The sequence below is a fragment of the Cucumis melo genome, chromosome 9, assembly GCF_025177605.1.
Source record: "Cucumis melo cultivar AY chromosome 9, USDA_Cmelo_AY_1.0, whole genome shotgun sequence".
NCBI lineage: Eukaryota > Viridiplantae > Streptophyta > Magnoliopsida > Cucurbitales > Cucurbitaceae > Cucumis > Cucumis melo.
The window spans coordinates 3,244,643-3,265,531 of NC_066865.1; the positions used below are offsets into that span (position 1 = coordinate 3,244,643).

General features: G+C 36.4%; 2 long non-coding RNA genes across 3 annotated transcripts; one reads left to right on the forward strand and one right to left on the reverse strand.

Annotated features, from left to right (window-relative positions):
- Nucleotides 1–9,768: 9,768 nt before the first annotated feature.
- LOC103498059 (uncharacterized) lies at nt 9,769–12,331 on the reverse strand. The gene is made up of 3 exons (XR_539521.3): nt 12,188–12,331; nt 11,198–11,279; nt 9,769–9,984 (listed from the first exon to the last, which is right to left on the reverse strand). It is a non-coding gene; the product is annotated as an uncharacterized LOC103498059 (long non-coding RNA).
- Nucleotides 12,332–13,400: 1,069 nt separating this feature from the next.
- Nucleotides 13,401–16,202, forward strand: LOC127150894 (uncharacterized). 2 transcript variants are annotated; one of them, XR_007823450.1, is made up of 5 exons: nt 13,401–13,799; nt 13,906–13,990; nt 14,077–14,176; nt 14,423–14,472; nt 15,277–16,202. It is a non-coding gene; the product is annotated as an uncharacterized LOC127150894 (long non-coding RNA). The 2 variants fall into 2 exon arrangements; XR_007823449.1 differs by lacking the exon at nt 15,277–16,202 and having other exon boundaries at nt 14,423–15,257.
- Nucleotides 16,203–20,889: the final 4,687 nt, after the last annotated feature.

The window sequence follows — 20,889 nt, forward strand, 5'->3', positions numbered from 1 at the left end:
ACCCTTTCCTAAGTAAAGCTAACTCAGATGGAGCCATTCGGTAGGCATTACGAGTTGGGGATTTGGCTCTTGGGACAAGTTCAATCTTATGATGAATCACACATCGAAGGGGCAAAGTCTTCGACAACTTTGATGACATTATATCAACGTACTCATTCCAAACTTCCTGGATCTCTACTGGGACGACCAACCCAACTTAAATTGCTCATCCAAGAAGGGGATAGCCATAAAGGTGGGCTCTTCTCTATTAAGCCCTTTCTTCAGTTGCAGGGCTTTTCTCATTCTCACCCCATTCTTCTGTGCTTGAACCACTGTCGGATTACTCCTCCTTACTACTAGACACTGAGCCAATGGCATGGGGATGACTTTATGTTCCAAGAGGAACTTCATCCCAAGTATGAGGTTTCAGTCATCCATACAAACCAGAACTCAATCAAGATTTCCTATCCATTCACTTAATTTGATAGATAACCTTTTCAATACCCCAACAATTGGCAATCCTTCGAAACTCAGAGCTTAAAGCTTCCCTTTCAGAATATTAACCTACTCAAGCATCAAATAAAAGAAGACATATTCATCTTCTTTAATTCAATTATGAGTTAGGATGTTTTTGGAAGACTTTTTCGTTTCACTGATTGTAGCCTTTTGTAGGCCTGGAGTTAATGACTGCATCGATAAAAATCAGTCCCTTCTTAAAAGCATCCTTTTGGTGAGAGGCTTTCTACTGAACTGCTGAAAAGAATTTTCTCTCAAATTCATGAATATTTTTTCACAATTTAGAAAGGGTCCAGCTTAACACTTCTAACAGAGGGTCCTCTTAACTGTCTATATTAACATGTGGAAAGTCCTCCTCTTCTATCTTATTGAACCCCTCCTTTTGAGCATCTTATTCCACCCTTAGCTGACAACGACGAGAGAAGCAGTTAATACCCTTCTATAATAACCTCTCTAGTTGATCCCTTGAAGGTGGAGCTACTTCATTCCTCTCCTCCTTAAGAGCCAACTTATTTCCTTTCCAAATGCCATTCATTCCCTTGCTTTCCTTTCAACGAAAAGGGATGCTAAAGAATAAAAAGGGGACAAATTCCTTTCATCCATTACCTCATCTTGCCTGAACTTGCAATACCGACAAAGAAGACTAATCCGTAAAATCAAGTAGAAGTCCTCAAGAAAAAGAAAGCTCCAGATGAGTTGAAGTTGCTTGACCAGAAAGGTTATGGTCATTACATCACCAAGTCGCGAAACTCATATTTTTATGGATGCCCAAAACTCAAACCCTACCAACAAGAGCCGAAGGTAAAAAGCTTGATTCTGTTGAATCCCTCCCAAGGATATATTGCCCACAAGAGGTACCAAAAACGAGAAAATATTCACATATTATACCAAAAACTTGTCTAGAGGACCTCTTTTATCCACAGGTTCATATGGAATTGAATGACTCCTTCTACGAGAGGATAGGCTTTTCATTACATAGGTAATTATTAAGGAGCAAAGAATTTGCGAAGGAGTCTGAAGGACAGATTAGTGAAATTTCTCAAATTCTTTAGGCCTTTGAAGAATAATGATAAGAACTTTCGCTTTCAAATTCTGAGATAATTCTTTCATCCTTAAAGATGAATATGGATTTCTAACTCGTTCGGAGGCGATATATTGTTCTGACATGCATTCCTTTGAAGGATAAGGACTTTTGTTTTCATTTAACTCCTATGGAGCCTCTCCTTTCATTTTGAATCAAGTTATTTCAAAAAATAGAGGACGATAAATAAGGGATAATGACTTTTGCAAATTCCGAGATAATTCTTTGAGCCTTACAGATGAATATGGATTTCTCACTCGTCTGGACGCGGTATATTGTTCTGACTTGCACTCCTTAATAGTCGTTTGGCTTCGCGCCAGAGGACAGGTAAAAAGAATGAAAAATGGAAATTCTCCTACCCCGTGGGTCATTGAAAAAGAAGAGGATTCCAATGGATCATCGGTTTGAGGCGGAGTCCGCAGTGGAGTTGTCGTTGAAGTCGGTTGGGGGAGTTTTAGTTGTTATTAGATCGATTGATCATATCTCTAGTAAGGCCTTATTTATTTATGTATTTCCCTAAAGTCTGACTCTTATTTAATTGTGAAAAGACCTTCAAATCTATTAGTTCCATCTTTGACTTAGCCCTTATCAATGAGACAAGTCCGGAGTGGAATATTAGACGAAGGACTTGTTTATTATACCATATTCATCTTGTTGCAGGACTTATTTGTATCCATATGAACTTTGTTTTAGTAGGTTTTAGAACCCACATTTTGAAAAGTTTTGTTAGGTTCTTAGTAGCAGTCTCATAATTTTTCTTCTTTTACTTCACATAGGTTTTCGTCTCCTTGATAGCTGGAAGTTCCCCAAAGGTATGAAAAGTCAGAGGACTTTGTACCATCCATTCCAATGTGGTTGAATTTTGTTCAAGTGCTTAAGGACTTGGAGCATATCTTTTCTGATTTCCACTGCTTTAAGTGATTGAGACAACCACGAAGAAACGAAAAATCCCAACTACAAATATATAAGAGCCAAAACTGCTAAGGGCATTCCATCCAACGTAAGCATCTGGGTAATCAGGAATGCAATGTAGCATACCGAAAAGCCCTAAAATATGCATGGGAAAGAGGGTCGAATTAACCCAAAAAAAAAAGTGATCCAAAAATGGATTTGACCTAAAGTTTCAAGGTATGTCCGACCAAAGATTTTACCCATCCAATGGTGAAATCGTCCAATGAAGCAAAAACGGCTCCATTAGAAAGTACATAATGGAAATGTGCAACCACATAATAAGTATCATGTAGAGCAATATCTAGCCCTGAATTTTTCAAAACTATACTAGTGAATCCTCCTATGTTGAACAAAAAGATGGATTCTACAGCAAATAACATGGGTGTTTTGTATTGTATCAAAACCCCCCATATAGTAGCGATCCAACTAAAGATTTTGATTCCAGTGGGGAGTACTATGATCATGGTAGCAGCGGTGAAGTAGGCACATGTATCAACGTCTAAGCCCATAGTAAACATATGATGAGCCCAAACAAGAAATCCAAGAACACCTATACTGATCATGGCATAAACTATGCCTAGATACCCAAAAACCAGTTTTCTCGAAAAAGTAGAAACCATATGACTGATGATACCGGATCTAGGCAGAATGAGGATGTAAACTTCAGGGTACTTCTCTCTTCTACTAATAGAAGTGGATGAATAGAAGAAAGGTGGACTATATCATCAACTTCTTCCATTTGTCTAAGAAAGCTAACTATGCTTTATGGTTCAGACTCTTAGGGTGAAATGCTTTGAGATCGTAAAGACTATAATATTCCTCAATAATGAAGAATCATTGTGATTTATGACTTCGAAAAGTACTTGATTGAGAGTAAGATAGAAGAATGAGAACATCTTTTTGACTTTGTACAAACCATTCATAGTAACAATTTTGACTACTAGAAAAGTGAATATTTCCTCCAAATACTACCTTATAAGACTCTACATCTTGTAGATGTTTATTAGTGACTTGAATACTTATCCCACTGAGTGGTAGTCGATTCTTCATAGCGAAACAAATGGTACCATCAACATTAAAGAATCCTGCAAACCAAATTGATTTAGCATCTAGTGTAATAGGTAGAATGAGAGGGATATCCAATCTTTCACAGACACGATGTAGTTGAAGTAATCATGTTGAATCTCGAATATGACCATTAAAACAATGAATTAGTTTCATCATACCAAGTTGATTATGTAGTCGATAACGACAAGCTTTAGCACCTGATCACATTTTCATTCTTCCACCAAGCATATCTTGGATATATCGTAGTAGTGTTAGATCATCAAGTCCCATAATAATTTCAAGAGAAGTCTCTCCTTGTTTACTCATTTTCATACTTCCATTACCATCAATAATTCTAGCTAGCCATTCATAGAAGATTTAGGATAAGTTGTTGCATATGTAGTCTTTGAGGTTCCTACTAGACTACTAGTATATCGTTGGTTACCTTCTGATTATGTCTTAGATACTCTATTTTGACTAGATTAGGGTTTGACTAGAAAACCACTTATGAACATAGTAGGAGTACAATTAAGCAGACAATCCCAGCATATAGCGCAATTCGAATTCAAATTTGCATCTGAAAAAGGCCATTGAAAACTGAAGAACCAAAAGAGATGCTGGTATAATATGGGGGTCTCCCCCTCCAACAGGATCAGAAAAGGTTGTATTAAAGTTTCGATCGGTTAATAGCATGGTAATAGCCCCTACCAATATCAAAAGTGATAATAAAAGTGGGAATCTTGTCACTAGAACAGACCACACAAAGAGGAGTGATCTATGCATAGTCATTCCACGCATAGTCATTCCACGTGATAAAATTGATAGAACCTAAAATGGATGAAATACCAGATAGATGAAGACTAGAAATTGTTGAATCAACTGCTCCTCCACAATGGCTTGTAATACCACTTAAGGGCGGATAGACTGTCTACCCAGTGCCGCTACCCACTTCTACTAAGGTTGAGCTTAATAGGAGCAACAGACTTGGTGGCAACAACAAGAATGAAATATTATTTAATCATGGAAATGTCATGTCAAGTGCACCTATTAGAATCGGAACAAACCAATTAACAGATCCACTTATCATCATCGGCATAACCATAAAAAATATCATTAAAAAACGTGAACAGTTATTAAAACATTATAAAGTTGATGATTCCAGTTATTAAAACATTATAAAGTTGATGATTCCACCAAGAATTTGGTCGTCGGGTTGTGCTAATTCCATATAAATCAAAACTGAGAAGCATGTGCCAATCACTCCACCAATGGCACCAAAAATGAAATAGAGAGTCCTTATATCCTTGTGGTTAGTAGAGAACAGCCATCAGACCAGATTGATCGTCAAATTCTTCTTATTTCCTTTCCTTCCTTATTAGAGAGAGGCCCTCGTACTAGTGAAATTGAACGAATATGAATCATCCTTCGAAGGAGTCATGAAATGGAATATAGACCTCTTCCATTCTGAGTTGCACTCCCATAAAGAAGAGTTAAAGACCTTCTCCACAAATTCTTTGCGTGTCGCTCTCCTTTCGCAAATTCTTTGCTCCTCGCAAATTCTTTCTGCCTCTTCTTCTTAGTTGAGCTACTTCACACCTTTCAGTCTCATCTCAAATTATTTGAGCGTTCATACCGCTCCGTTAGGAGTCACGAAATTCCATATAAACCTTAAAAAATGGGGAATAAGAGGGGAAGGCAGAATGGAAAGAGGGGTGGGGAATGTTCGAAAAGCCCTCAATGGACATTTCTTCCCCTCCCTATTCTAGTTCAAGAAAGGGAAAACACAAGGATTTGACTTCGAAGAAATCTCTGAGGTTTTCCCTTATTCGAACGAGTCTTGTAAGAAAATAGGATGGAATATTAAGCTCCAAATATAGGCTATTAGGATAGGATGGCTCCTACTAGCTCTCCCCCCCCCCCCCCCCCCATCAGAATAGTACGTGCGAGTTCCCCTGCATATGGCTCAAGTGGCTCAGGTCATTTCCTTCGCGCTTGGTAAACCATTTGCTTTAGCCAAGCTCTAAGCTAGCCTATCTAAGTCAGCCAAGCTTCGACTGTGCTCCTCCCTTCTGGCTACCTTATTCCCTCACTCGAGATCCAAGTCAACATCGACAAAGATCTCTTTCTTCCTCGCGGCCGGCTTGGAAGTAAGCTACCTCTCGTCTATCTCACCCTTTTTTTTTATTAGTCAGATAGGTTGCCCTTGTCTGTTGTCTCTGCTATCGTTATGCCTAGGCTTTCTTCTTTCTAACTCCTTTGATATTTGAAGGGTGAGCCTTTGATTTTTTTATTGTCTTCTGCCCAATGCGATACCCTCCCCTGTTTTTGTTCCTATTGGGTTTACCTTGTTTATAGGTCGACCCCATGGCAGCAAGAAAAGGTGATCTTGTGCTATACTTCGATGATCTCTTTCCTACAGAGGCACGTAAACTTCCATCGTATCCCAAATCATATTCCATGAAGAGAAAGGGGAAGCCTACTCATCCATCAGCTTCTCTTCGTCATTGGTGCAGTTTTACGAAGCGTCTAAGCACAGTTCACTTGTGTTGATCAATCAAGAGCTTTGTCGCCACTCCTGACTTAAGGTTACCTCTTCTATCATACACTTCTTGCATTCTTTTCCACGCTTCATACCCCCTCTTCTGAAGCCCACGTAGCAGTAAAGGGACAGGCATGGTGGGGTAGGAGCACTCTGTCTCAATTTGGTTTGCCCAATTAGTCTAATTTCCTCCGTGTCGCATGGCATTTTAACCGAAAGAACTTCATGCCTTTCTGTCTAAATTCCATAGGCTTGATCTTCCTTCCATTTCAAATTTTTCTCTGTACTTTTCATCAATATGAGGTGATTGTAACACTGTATAGACGACTTGTGATTCAGGAAATTAAATCTTCCATGTGTAAGGCGAAAGCCCCAAAAAATGGTTTGCAAAAAATGGGATATCAAAAGATCGAATCACTATGTGTATCTTGATGGTCTTGACTTTTGGTGGTCTTTCTTTCTGGCTTACTCCTCTTCCTCTTCTATTGATCAGAAGCATCCAGCAGTCCTACGTTGGTTTATAATTTGATGAGAAGGTCGTCTATCAATTTCATTCCCTATAATTTATGTTATGGATTTCTTTCCTCTCTGCATTCAATGCCTTTTCTACCTCTATGCTTCTACCTTCAAAGCCTAAGAAATAGAGATCTTATTCCCCTCTATTCAAGAACTAAATCTTTCTCAGAGAAAGGCGAAGTTTTTCCCTTGTGGAGTACATCCAAGAAAGCGAGATCTTTTCTGAACATGACCTGTCTGAAGGACTTGTTTTTATCCATATTCACATCGTATGAGAATCTGAAGCTCTGTCTCGCATCTGAGAACCCTCTGGATGTCTCGCTTGATCTTAGCTCTGGGCTGCTGTACTTCAAGCTTTTCCTTCAAGCATCAGTCTTCTTTTTGAAGCCTCAGTACCTTTTTTGAAAAGCCACTTTCCGAAAAGCTAGTTGGCTTTTGACAGTGGATGTTATAATAGCTTTCCGTCCTAAGGTTGATGCTCTAAGAAGCTCAAAATCCCTAGGGCTATTTCTAAGGGTTTTTGGGTGGATAAAAGAACTAAGGCACAAAGAATTTGCGACCGGTTCGGTAAAAAAAACAAGGCTCAAAGAGTTTGAGAGTCCTGCGGACATATGGTAGAATAAACAAGTTGCACTCCTTTGAAGGATAAGGACTTTTGCTTTCATTCCACAAATTCTTTGTGCCTCTTCTTTTTGTTGTGAGTCGAGTTATTTCAAATCTAAGGGCTCCTTCTAAGAATAATAAGGGATAATGAATTTTGCTTTCAAATCCTTCGATAATTCTTTGATTCTTACATATGAATATGGATTAAATTAAGGGTCCGTCCGTAGGTTATGAAATAACTCAATTGCCCAGGAGTGGTTCAAAGAATTTGAAAATGAATTCCTTATTCTTAGAAGGAGTGCATTATGAAATAACTCGACTCCAAACGTAAAGGAGAGGCTCCGTTATGAGTATAAAGTAAATTTCTTATTCTTAGAAAAAGTGCATTATTAAATAACTCGACTCAAAATGATGAGAGGGGCAAAGCGAATTCTTTATCAAAGAATTTGAGAAATCCATATTCAAATTAATGCCACTCAAACTTTCTTTTTCAAAATATGAGAGGAATGCACCACCAATTCATCTTTCAAGTACCGTTGGTGGCTCCTTACCGTTCTCGAGCCTGGATCTTATTCATTCATTCAAGGAAGACAGATTGTTCTGCCTTTGAACCTGTCTTCCTACCTGCTTATCAATCTGATCAATCTGGGGCTTCTTACTCAGACTTTTCTACCGAGACTACTTCAGCTTCATGGTCTTCCTCTCCTTAACTGTCGCGCCTCTTTAACCTCATTGTGTAACAATTCCTCTTTTGAAAAAGAAAGATCTAATTCGCTCAATTTAAGGGTTCCTCTTCCCTTCTCCAGTTTCTTCCTAGGCCTACTCATTCTGGTCCAGCTGTTAAAAGAAGACCTCTTGCTTCCGCTATATCAAAAAAAAAAAGAGATAAATGTATCTTCGGATGGATATCATTCTGAGTTACTCTGAAGAAGATAAGTAATAAGTAGGGATGATCTTGTACCCAAAGCAAAGGCGCGACCAAGATGCGCTACATCCCTAGAAATTGGTCTACAATCTCATTGTAGAGAATCCCTATATTCTAAGATTGATTATTGGTATACACTATCTTGCCATTTATTCTTTTTTTGTCTAATATCCTTCGAATGAGAATGAAAAGACTTTGTTAGGTGCGAAAAGAGAGATATTTCTTTTCATCAAAAGGGAATATCCACGTCAAAACTATCAAGTCAGATAGAATTAGGAATTTTGCGGACAATAGAAGCGCGGTTATTCACTATATATACATTTTCTGGTAAGTAATACCCTAAGCTTCCTTCTGCTCTAAAAAGCTGCTTCTGGTAGGAGGGTTTGAAATGCAAGATCTAAAATCAAAAAATATCTCTCTGTGGAACCGGTAGTTAGTACTATCTTGGGGCTTTAGCTGGTTTATTAAGAGAGATCAATCCTTTATTCTTGGATGTGTCTTGGTATGAATTTCCTTTTCATTCCAGTTATTGTAAGGGGAAGAACTAGGGTCGAATCTCCCTTCTTTTTTCTGAATTTTGGATCGGAGGAAGAGTTGTGTGAATCAAAAATCAAAGGGAGGTTCATGGCCAAGGGTAAAGATGTTCGAGTTAGAGTGATTTTGGAATGTGCTCATTGTCTTCGAAAGGTAGGCTTTCTTCTTCTTGTCTTTTTTCTAGATTCAATGTCTGGATTTCTAGATAGATTACTCAAGAAAATCGATACGCCTAGTCAATTAGAACTGGGAAAATTTTATTCCCATAAGAATGGGGAATAGACTGAAGCATCAGCTCTGTCTCACCCCAAAGAAGATGAAATAAAAGATATCTTATCAGGCATATTTGAGATTGAAAAAAAAGCAAATCCTTCAAAAACAAGGGTCAAGACCATGATTGATTTCTTATATCATGCCTTTGGATTTCTAGGGATAATCAATAAAGAAAGCATGGATAAAGCGACTTTCAATCCAAACCTTTTGTGGGCCTTTGCCTCAAATAGGGAAAAGGAGTGGATAGGAGAGAAATCAATGAACAAGGAGAAAGTGAAATAAATGAAAACTACAATAAATAATGCTTACGATAGCTAACGAAAAAGGCTATAAAAGACCTTTCATAGCCTTATATTATTTAAAGTCTGGGACCTTTTATAGCCTTTTCGTAGAGCTAAGACGGATGCTATAATAGTGTATAAATATATAGCTTAAATATGTTGCTATAAATCCATTTGATAGCTTTTTTTAATAAAACTATAATATATTTACATAGCTAAAATAGGATGCTATCGTTAACATATGATGACATGTTGTCAAGGTTATAATATATTATTTATAGCTATAATTATATGTTATAACAATGCTATTTAATATATTATAATTACTATTATTATTATTATTATTATTATTATTGTATTAACCTTTTTATAGCTTTTCTTTTTTGCCATACAAAAATTCCTATAGCTTTTGGTTGTGACTATAAAATATCTAATTTATTTATAACAATAATTTTTAAATTAATTAGATTTTTATAAATTTTATTGAAGTACTCATTTTTAATTGAAATCAAACACAGAAATATTTCATAACAAACCAAACACCATAACTTCCATTGATAACATCAACGTTACAAAATAAAGTATTGAGTAATTTTCTGGAATATAATAATTTTCTAGCTCTCAAAATACGCTTGATTCATTGAGTACTCAAGGTTATATTATCAATGTAATTGAGTTGTCATTGTTGGTTTTCTTTTTCTTTTGCTTTTGCTTTGGCAAGGTTTCATTTTACCCACACCTACATGAATATATAAAATATATATTAATATATGATTATGAAATACTAATAATAGTCAATTAAGCAATTAAATATAGATAAAAGCAACCACTAAGTACAAATAAAAAAAAATGCTTCACAAACCCAAGACATAAATTTGGACTTCAATCTCAACCTCTTAAGCATACACTCCAAACACTCCAAACACAGACCTTTTAAATTTGGGCTTCCTAAACCTGCAGCTCAAATACAGTTTTCTTAAACTCAAGCTAGGCTACCAAAAGCAAGTTTAGAATTCTAAACCTACATGTCAAATGCCCCCCTACGGTCAGTTTAATTATGTTTTGTTCTTTTAGGTTATCAAGTACAAGAGTTTTGATTGGTCATCAAACTTGTGAATTAACAATTTTGACTTTGGTCCGATCCAAATGCTTAACCATCAATATGGAAGGAGACATTTAGGAAAAAGAGGAAAAACAAGTATAACTTAAAAGCACAATAACATAAGCAATGCAGTACCTGTGAGGTAACAAGAACATTAACATGACTAAGTGCAAATGCATTAACATGACTAAGTGCAAATGCATCATGTGGACTTTCACATTGAGAAACAATCGAAAATATCAAAAGGAAGCTAGAAGCTTCGAGACATTGGGCCAACTACATGAGGAAAAGTTTCAAGAACTAAGATACAACTCTTGCTCAAGAAATAAAAAAGATCAAATTGCATTATGGCTAAAAATAATACAAAGAAAAGAAATGCGACAGTGTTTTTCACTCTTTTAGAATCACCCCTCGTACACAAATGTCAAACACAACACTCTTCCACAAGTACTATGACTATGACCTACATAAATATAATATTTTAAATATATGAAAACCTTCTTATGAACAAGGACTTATAAAGGAAAACCTTCTTATAAACAAGGACTCATAAACAAGAACCTTTTACCACTAGATCCGAGTGGTTTTTAATCCCTATGTAAATTTATAACATAGCATGCCTCCGACCATCAACATTTGTACTTCCAGAACTTTCTTCTAAGAATTTGTACTTCAAGAACATATTATTACTTAGAAATATAACTCCAAGGCTTTCAACCTATAACTTTAAGGTTGATTGCAAGAAGCCACGTTTAGGACCACACATATTCGACATGTAATCACCTACTTAATTACAATAATGAGTAACAGAAAAGCAAGATGCATCTACCAGTTAAAGACATGGTATTACCTTTTTTGCAAATGTTGCAATGCTAATCGTTTGCAGACAAAGAGGAGCCATGATAATCTTGAGAATTTCACTAGTTTTTGTTCTGAATTAGAGAGTGAATAACAAACAATCAATATTCTTTCGAGAATACAAATACATAAAAATTCTTATGTATTTACAAAGATAAAAGAAAAATAGCAGTAACAAAACAAATTGCAACCTCAAATCTATTTCAAAATAGCATCACTGTTGTCCTATAACAGGAACCAATGTTAAATAATCTAACAAAGGAAATATTCTTGACCGTATTCCAAGATGTTTTGCAAGTTTGTGAACCTTTCTACATACTATGACTTTAATTTTATCGTCCAAATAGGCAACCTCATGTAATAAAAAAATACTTGTATAATATGATTTAAAACCAACTAAAAGAAAGGAACTCATAACAACAAAAATTTCAATTGTCTTGCAACCATAACAGAAAGTTATTTGCTATTGTAAGAACTTACAAATATAGCTACATATCTAAGCTTAAGGTGTAATCTTATAAACATTACAACAGTTAAAGCCATCAAATTAACAAAACAAATTAAAGCCACCAAATAAACCAAACAAATTAAGGACTTCACTTACGTAACAATTAATCTTACTTAAGAAAAGCTCTCAACCTTGGAAACTGCAAGAGCTCTTGGAATGAAAAACATACCATTAGCAAATACCGTTATAAATACTCATAGAAATCGTTCAATTACTTGAATCAGATAAAAAACCAAAACCAACATTCCTAACGAGAACAAAAACCAACATTAAAATAGCAACAACAAGAACCAAAAAGTAGTCAAAATTTAGGGGGCTAAGATTTTTAAGAAACTTAAAGTAATGGAGAACGAAAAAAGAGCAAAAACCAGCCACTTAATAACCAAATCCAAATTGATTAAATTTGGTTAAAGAACAAACCAAACCAGAATTAACAAGTTCCATATTTTACATAGGAAATGAGTAATTTGATACCTCATATACAAAAGCCTGTCCAAAAGTGGAAGTTTTGTTGGAGAACTTGACTACGTCCCTCACAAACTTGTCATCCACCAGTGCATTTGTAAAGGAAGAATCAATACACAAATGAATAAGAAGTTAGGCAGTATTCGATGTTCTTACATATAAGGAAAATAAAATTGAAGCAAATCAAACCATGATAAACAAACAGTTTATGATCCAACAACAATAAGAACTTAGGAATACAGTAACTTAAAATGTACCAAAAATGCTTACGGCTCTTGCCTAATGTTCGTATTGATAATTATCCACACAACAACAATGTAGATAGGTAAGAGTGTAATGTAGCATACATATTAATATTTTTCATACAAGCAAAGAGGTTACCTCCATATAGAATAATAACATAATCAACAACTTTAGCACTAGCACTAACATTGTTGTGAAGCCATATAATATGATTCAAAGTGATTTAAGAGTAAAATGTTTTGTTATTGCATTTCCAAATTGGACCATTTGCAGCACCTGATAAAATACATTGGGCAAATGTGCTGCTAAAAACAAGAAGTGGAAAGATATTGAGAAGAGTTTTGAGAAAAATCTTGGAGTGGCCTCAACACCTGCAGATCCTACTGACTTAGATCAACTTATTGTAGATATGGATTCTTGAAACCTCAAAGAACTAAGAAAAACTAATAAAAAAAGTGAAAACAAAAAGAATGAAGATGCAAAGAAAAGCATCAGAAAATTGTACCGAACACAGACCTTTATGCAAGTCATCTATGTAAGGGCATTCCAACGCTCTGTTAGCTTTGGCATAAAGAGACTGAAAGAAGCATGGGTCAACTTCTGCGTTTCTATCCAACTTCAAAAGGAAACTTATATCTTTAAAGTGGACAAACCTCATTTGTTTCATAACCACAAGCTTCAGCTTCTGCAAGAATGAAAATGTTGGTTATATTTACATCCTAAAATCTAACACTAAAGAGAACTAAGACAACAACAAGTGCAAATAATATTTCAATTGATGTGTGCAAAGAATTGTTAAAGGACATTAAGAAAATAATACCGTTCTGTTCTATGATTAAATGGCTGCATCATTTCGTGTTTTCTAGAAAGAAAGGACTCTGAAGGTTGATCCTACTTTTGTTTCTTTCTTTGCTTAGTTTAAGAAGAGGAATCGTGTAAACCCGATATTTTCTTGGTTTAATTTCTTTAAATGTGGAAAAAAAAAGAAAAAGAAAATGGAAATTAAGTGTAAATATAAATATATATATTTATATATTAAATAGTTTTATTAAATTAATTAAAGAAAAGAAAGAAAAGAAAGGACAAAAAGAAGAAAAGGAGAAGAAAATTTCATTTTCTCTTTTCTTCTTCTTCTTCTCTTCCCTTCACCGCCAAGTTTGAAGACATCCAAGTTCCCTTTTTTTTTTTCTTTTTCCTTCTTCAATTTGCTGAGAACTTCTAAGAGAGAGTTTGGAAGAAGAAGAGAAATTTTACTAGAATTTTTAGGTTGAAGAAGAGGAGGAGAACTCAAGCAAAGTGTATCAATGGCTGAATTTTAGTTCATTCTGCACATCACTGGTTTTTAATTCGGTTTGAACTCTTCAAAAGGAATTAAGAGGTGAGATTTACATTTACTGAAAGTTAAATCATTTTTAAACAAACTTTATGAATAACGTTGGAGCAAATTCGGATATTCATTTGGTGCTTTTTGATGAAGAAAACAGGGCAGTTGGTTTTCACTCGAAATCAGAAGGTCTCTGGTTTGTCTTGTATTTCAGAGTGTATCGATGGAGTTAGAATCTCTATTTGGTATGGTTGGAAAGCTTATTCAATTTACTACAACTTTCATGAAGAAATTGTAAACCAAAAACGACTAAAAATTGGTTAAATTGTAGGAACAAGTTAAAGAGGTCGTGTGCGCGCGATTCTGGAAGTGGTTCTGTTTTGAGGGTTATATGTGTTTATGCACGGGGAATCAGATTTATATATCTTCAGGTAAGTTTTAGAGGATCTCAAAATGAAGAGTTTGATATAAAGAACACTCACTTTGGTTAAGTATTGAGAAATTTATAGTCCTTTGAAGTTTATGTTAGAAATCTGGAAATTTTAGAGAATTGTTGAAATAGGATTTTATTTCTTAAGCTTTGTTTTCGTGAGCGTCATCTTTGGTGCGACATGTTATGTATATCTTTAGGAAACCAGAATGTTTAGGGTTTTAATACTCGGTTGGGTTGTTGGCAGGCCGAGAAGAATTAAACCGAGCTTATAGACCAAGGATCTAGCCCAAGACTGTGAGTGACAAAACCAACTTTGAAATATTTTCCATAACTGTTATTATGATTGAATGCGATAAATGTTTATTTACGAAGCCATGAAAGGTATTTGAATTTCATGACTATTTTCAAGTATACATTTGGAGACTAGATTTCTTAAAGAAATTTATGCTAGCACGTAGATATTAAATGTTTGGAAAGTATTTAAACCACAATATTTTAAGCAAAGCATGAATTAGTATGAAGTTTTGTTTTAAGAACTACAATTTTCCACGAAAGAGCTGAGTAAAGTTCGAGCTTTGTGTAAAATTTATAAGCAGGCATGTTTTAATATTTTATGATGATTTATGAAATTTTCATTAACTACATGACTGAGATCTTGAGCCTGAGGCTAGAGATTACCGTGTGCACACTGGTTAGATTTCGTTGTTGACATTGAGTGTACTCCGTAACAACGATGCTGTCGTGAGTGCTGGGCGGGCCCCACTACGACAAAGACGATGGGAGTGCTGGGCGGGCCCCACTACATCGTAGTGCTTGTAAACGTTGTTGTACTAGGTGTACCCTACACAACGTAGATTCGTCATGTTAGTTAAAATGCTTCGATATACTTGATATGCCTTGCTAGATTTCAATGATGAACATGCTGAGTATTTAAGGAAGCTATTCTTACTATTACACATTTACATTTACGACTTGTATAAACAGATTTATATGTGTAAAGTTTTCACGTGCTCTTATCTTTAAATTCATAGTTTTAAACTGAGTCACTCACTGAGCTTCATAGCTCACCCTTTCCAATATGTTTTACCCATTTTCCAGGTAGAGATCGACTTCCCGGTGCCTGATAGACTGCCTTAGTCTGCGGAAGCTTCATTATTGATTGCCAGTACGTGTTTTGAGTTGGGCATAAAGTCTGTTGTGTTGTGATGTGTTCACACCCTTGTATGTTATAGATACTCCACAGTTTGTATAAGCTTTAGGAGTTGTAGTTGTGTAAATTTTGTTGGTTATATTTTGATTAAGGTGTCTTTAGGTTTACTCGTGAAATCGGTAAATTTTGAGGTACATTTCATGTATGTGTTTGACTAGCTGTGTTTGACTAGCCTAGGATCCGCTGTGTTTTGTGGCATGTACAATAGTTTATATACTAGATTGGCAAGTTCATCACATGAAAGTTTTAAGCAGAGTCGACAGATACAGGTACAGAAAAGCGTTGTTCGTCGGCTTCACGCCATCTTTCGGTCTAAGGTAGCAGGTAGTCCGGGAGGGGGTGTGACAAATCGTTTCTTTCTTTGATGGGTTCGTAGGAGGAAACCCTAACGCCACTGCCCTCCATCATATGAAAATGAGAAAATCTTCTTCTTATTCATCGGAGGTCAAAATCGAGAGCGTGACAGCAAAGTGAAGCGTCCGTGTTCAGTTGCTCGGAGATGAAAATGAGCATTCCTGGAAAATAGAGAAAAATGAAGAAAAAGGGGAGAGGAGAAAAATGAAGAAGAAGAGGAGATGAGAGAAAATGATATAATTTTAGGAACAAACGAAGGGGATGAGGAAACCGCCTGATTCTTCTAAATTCTTTGGCGCTGAATTAAAATTTTGTTTTTTAATTCTTCCGCCCTTTTATATTTTATAGCCTATTGTCTAAAAGGTCATATTGAGGTGCGATAAAACGGCATATTTGTTGCAGGAGAAAGCAAAAACATAAAAGAAACTGAAGGATGAAATGTGAATATTGTTTTTCGTAATTCTTTGCTTGGGTTAAGACGACCTCCTCCGGAGTATATAGCTCATGAATCTGCCCTTATCAATGAGACTGGTCATCTAGACCCTTGTTTATCCACTAAAATGCAAGACTGATAAAAAAAAGTGAAGAGGAGACCTGTCCGAAGGATAGGCTTTCCATTTGATCCACTAATAGATTTAACAAAGGACCTCTTTGATCCCGCAAATTCTTTGCACCTTATCAATGAGACCATAGGTTCATATGTCCTTATCAATGAGACGGACCCATTCATGGAATGGGTTCATATTTCATTTCATGACTCCTTTAGAGGGAGGATGAGAAGAAGAAGATCAACTACGAATATGGATATAAACAAGGAATAAATAAGGATTCTTCTGTAGGTTATGAAATAACTCGACTGATAAAGATCAAATAATTATCTAAGAATTTGAAAGTGAATTTCTTATTCTGCCACTTAGAAGGAGTGCATTATGAAATAACTCGACTCCAAACAAAAGGATCAAAGAATTATCTCAGAATTTGAGAGCGAAAGTTATTATCCCTTATTTATCTCCCTTTATTTTATGAAATAACTCGATTTAAAACAAAAGGATACAAAGGTTAGGACTTGAAAGCAAAACTCATTATCTTCTTATAAGGAGCCTTTCATATTAAAAATAACTTGACTTCAAAACAAAAGGATCAAAGAATTATCTCAGAATTTGAAAGCGAAACTCCTTCCTTATTCCTTACTAGGATTAGTAGTGCAACGAAAGAAATCCATATTAACCCATCCTCCAGACTTTTTTGATCCTAACTACGGGCTCAAAGAAAAGTGAATATGTCCTTATCAATGAGACTGATCGATGTTCTTGAGAGAAAGCCTAGGAGACAAGCACTGCTTGAATACGAGCGAGCTGGCCTTTTTTTGAGAGACTACCTTTATTCATTGAGGCAGGAAGAGCTTCAAAGATTGAAAATGGACTTGTTACCATAGAACCATCGAGCCTAGCCTGCCCAATCCATAGCCCTTGAGAACTCCCTTGTAGAAGGACAAAAACTTCCATTTCAACTGCCACTGCAACTGGAGCCCTATCCATTTCAGCTCCAGCTGGCTTGAAAGGAGAAAGAAAGACTACTCTCGCACAAAGCTGACGTTTTTGTTTTCTAAAATTAGAGGATAGGGCGTACCTTACCCTTTAGACTCCATGAGCTTAGCAATGGAAGGCGATTAGCTTACTCTAAACATGGATTGCCCTTTCTTAACCACTACGTGGGGAGAATTGAGATCTGGAATTCATTTGCGTATTTCAATGTATGAAATAGCTCGAATCTGTTATCCAATAAACTGGGCTCTAGCATATTTCAGAGGTAATTCATGGCTCTTCCTTGTCCACTGACTGACTCCATGGACGGAACCAACCTTTCCTAATTCATTCAATTAATGTCCAGCCATATCCATTCATTTCTCATTTCAGGCGGAAGAAATTTCTATTTCATTCTATAATATGCAGTACCTTGATCCAATCCCAAGGAAGGCTTGAAAAGAGAACTCGACCACTTCGTTTCGTGCACTCTTTCATCTCACCCTTCTTTCTCCATTCCCGAAAGGTTCAGAGAGGGATTAGGGGATCTATCAAACCTAGCAAGTTTCGATTCCTTACTCTTTTCAGTCTTCCTCTTTATTTGAAGACTAGCTATCTATTAGAAAGGCAATGGTGACTTGAAATAATGATTGAATATTGTTGGATAGTCGATAATAGGGTATGGTCAAGTTGAGGTAGAATGCTTTTAAGGAATGTTCACAGGTTCCAACTGAGATGTGGTCTCAGTATGGTAAAAAAGGAAATAGTCACATGTCACCTTGGTCTTGAGAGGATAGGGTTCAAAGTGAGATGCCAAGAAGTTTGATTTTTTTTTTCCTTTGGTTTTTGAGGTTGTTCCACACCCTAAAGGGTTTAGACTTTGACAGGGTTGAGAATGAGAGTCAATGACTTATGGTGTTGGGTCAGAAAGTCAGCGAACTCTCTTATCTGAGCTTGGCATACCTCCCTCTCTTCCTATGAATTTGGTAGGTGGTACTTGTAAGGGTACGTGGAGTTCACTTTCTTTCATACTTTGGTAGGGTGTGGATCACTCAATTCAAAAAGATCTCTCTTGCTTACCTAAAATCACATATTTTCTTTCTATTCAAAGAGCTCTCTCTTACGAAATTGGGTTAAGCAATGCCTTGGCTATAGTACTGTCGATGGTATTCATTACACGATATTGCTTTGCCTCGCAAGAAAGGGCTTTTTTTCTTTTCTTGACCAATGCAATGAGACCCTTTACCTCTGGATTTCTTTTGCAATAGCATTTCGTCATTTGGAAACTTTGTTGAAGCCCAAGATAATGATGCCTTGCAAGAAAGAAAGTTTAGTCAGGAAAGTTTGAGTTCCATCTTTTCTTTAGTGGATCAAATGGAAAGCCTATCCTAATATTCATATTTGAGAAGACTACTCCTCTGGAGCGGTTTGAATATTAAATAAGAGAAGAGTTCACTTTCTAGTTAGGAGCCAAGAAATCCATAAATACGCCTTTCGTTACGCCAATGCATACAGATTCTCTCATTCTCGATCGATCGAAGAAGCCTCTACTTCAAGAGCTAAAACTAAGACATAGACTTTCTCTTTCCGTGAGTTTTGAGGCCTTAATAGCAGCCAATTCTGTAAGAATCGGAACAAGAGCATCGACTTCTTCCTCAACTGCTCTATCTACATTGCCCCTATCGAAAGAGAGAATGAAAGGGGTTCATAATTGAGCGAGACTCCTTGTTCATTAAGGCAAACAGGAAGAAATTCAACCGCTCAACCAACCGATCACTATGAGAAGATGAAAGAAATTGGAACTCAAGCGACTTGATCGTCCGAAGTTTCTAGGCAAGCCAAAAACTTGATATAGTTGCTATGTCGGTTTAAGAAATAGCTCTTGTTCTTGTTGTTGAGGTAGTTGCTTCTTGCATATTAATAATATAGTTCACTCGTAGAATTGATTCTAATCTTCATCTCTCGCGAAAAGAAGAAGACTGAGTTAGGTCGGAGCAACGCCACCTCTCTTTTCTGCTAAATCAGCAGGATAGATAAAGAAATTCAGCCAACTAGCTCTTCCTAAACTTGCTGAGGACAAAGGTGAGACCAGAGTGCATCTATTTCATCTAAAGATGCTTTTCTTCGATCTCGGTATGCTCTTTCACGATCTCCTTGTCCGAGGCAAATAGCCTACTTTCGATCCCCCTATCTTTTAAGGCAGTTCAAGAAAAATGGTGAGATGATTTCCTCTGCCTTATCTAAAAAGAAAACAGATAAGGATCAATGAATTTGAGAAGACAGAAAGCTTACTACTTATTCAACCGAAACAAGAAAAGCAACGGAAACTCCCACCTCTACTACTATCGGACCTTGAGCCTCTCACCTTTCTTACACTCCTTAATAGTCATCAATATTCTTTCTCAAATTCTTTGACTTTATTCAATGATCTATGAAATGGAATATGAACCTGTCCTCCTTCCTTTTGACGGGTTAGTGGAATTCGAAATGAATTTGAGAATTCTTCGAGCCTTTGAGCCTTTTAAAGATAAGTCCTTATATTCAATGAGCTTCTCAACTCCTCGCCTTTCAGTCGAGCCTCTCACAAAAGGAAAAGGCTTTCCCTAAAAATGGATCATCCATCTTGACTTCCTTTGCATTTTCTTAAGATACGCTGAGAAAAACCATTGCCTTATCCTCTGAGCTGTTGATTTCAGTAAATTTCCTCGTTCACACCTCTACACCTACGTGGGCTTGCAACTGAAAAGCCTCGATATGCTAACCTCTCCGAGTAATCTGACTCTGGAAAACGAATTATTGCAATGTGGGGAGGAAGAAGAAAGACCGTGAAAAAGTATAGACCTCACTGATTCTTTGAGTTACTGTTATTGCCATTTTATCTATAAAAGATAATAGAGAAATAAGGTTGAGTCGAGATCTGGATCCTACCTTGCTTCATCTACAGAAAGGGATGAGTCTCATCCCACGTCTGAATACCTCATATCATGAAAATATGGAGGTCATTGGATAATGGCATACAAAAATGAAGATTTGAAGCAAAAAAAGACTGCTTCGAGGATTGCATATGAAGATCCTGATCCCATCATCTCGTGACATCGACTCTGTCCCCTCTTGGTTTAGCTTGTTGTCAACTCGGCTTAGCGTGATAGCCATTCTCTTCAATACTTGTTTACGCATATGAAATAGAATTCTTCTAGGCCGACTAAGCAGTACATATCTTTGAGTGAATAAAAAGCTAATAGGTCATGCGCGGGCACACCTGCCGAATCAGTCTTAACGCTTGGGATCCTTCTACTTCTTCTCCTTCGAGATAGAGAAGATCATTATCTATTATATATATATATATATATATATATATATATATATATATATATATATATATATATAAGTGAATATACTATATACGCTTTTCAGAAAAGGAAAAACTTCTGCTACGAAAATAGTGGCTCGAGTGGACTCAGTCTGGCAACCTAACTAAAGAGAGTTTTTCAGCCTAAAATACAAAAGACTCCTACCTAGGCTTTGACTTGAATGCGAAAATGACTCTCCTTCTATGCGACAAGGAATCTTCGAAGGAGGCAAGCCCTAAGTCTGACAGAGTCTCAACCGATGGTTAAGAAGGTT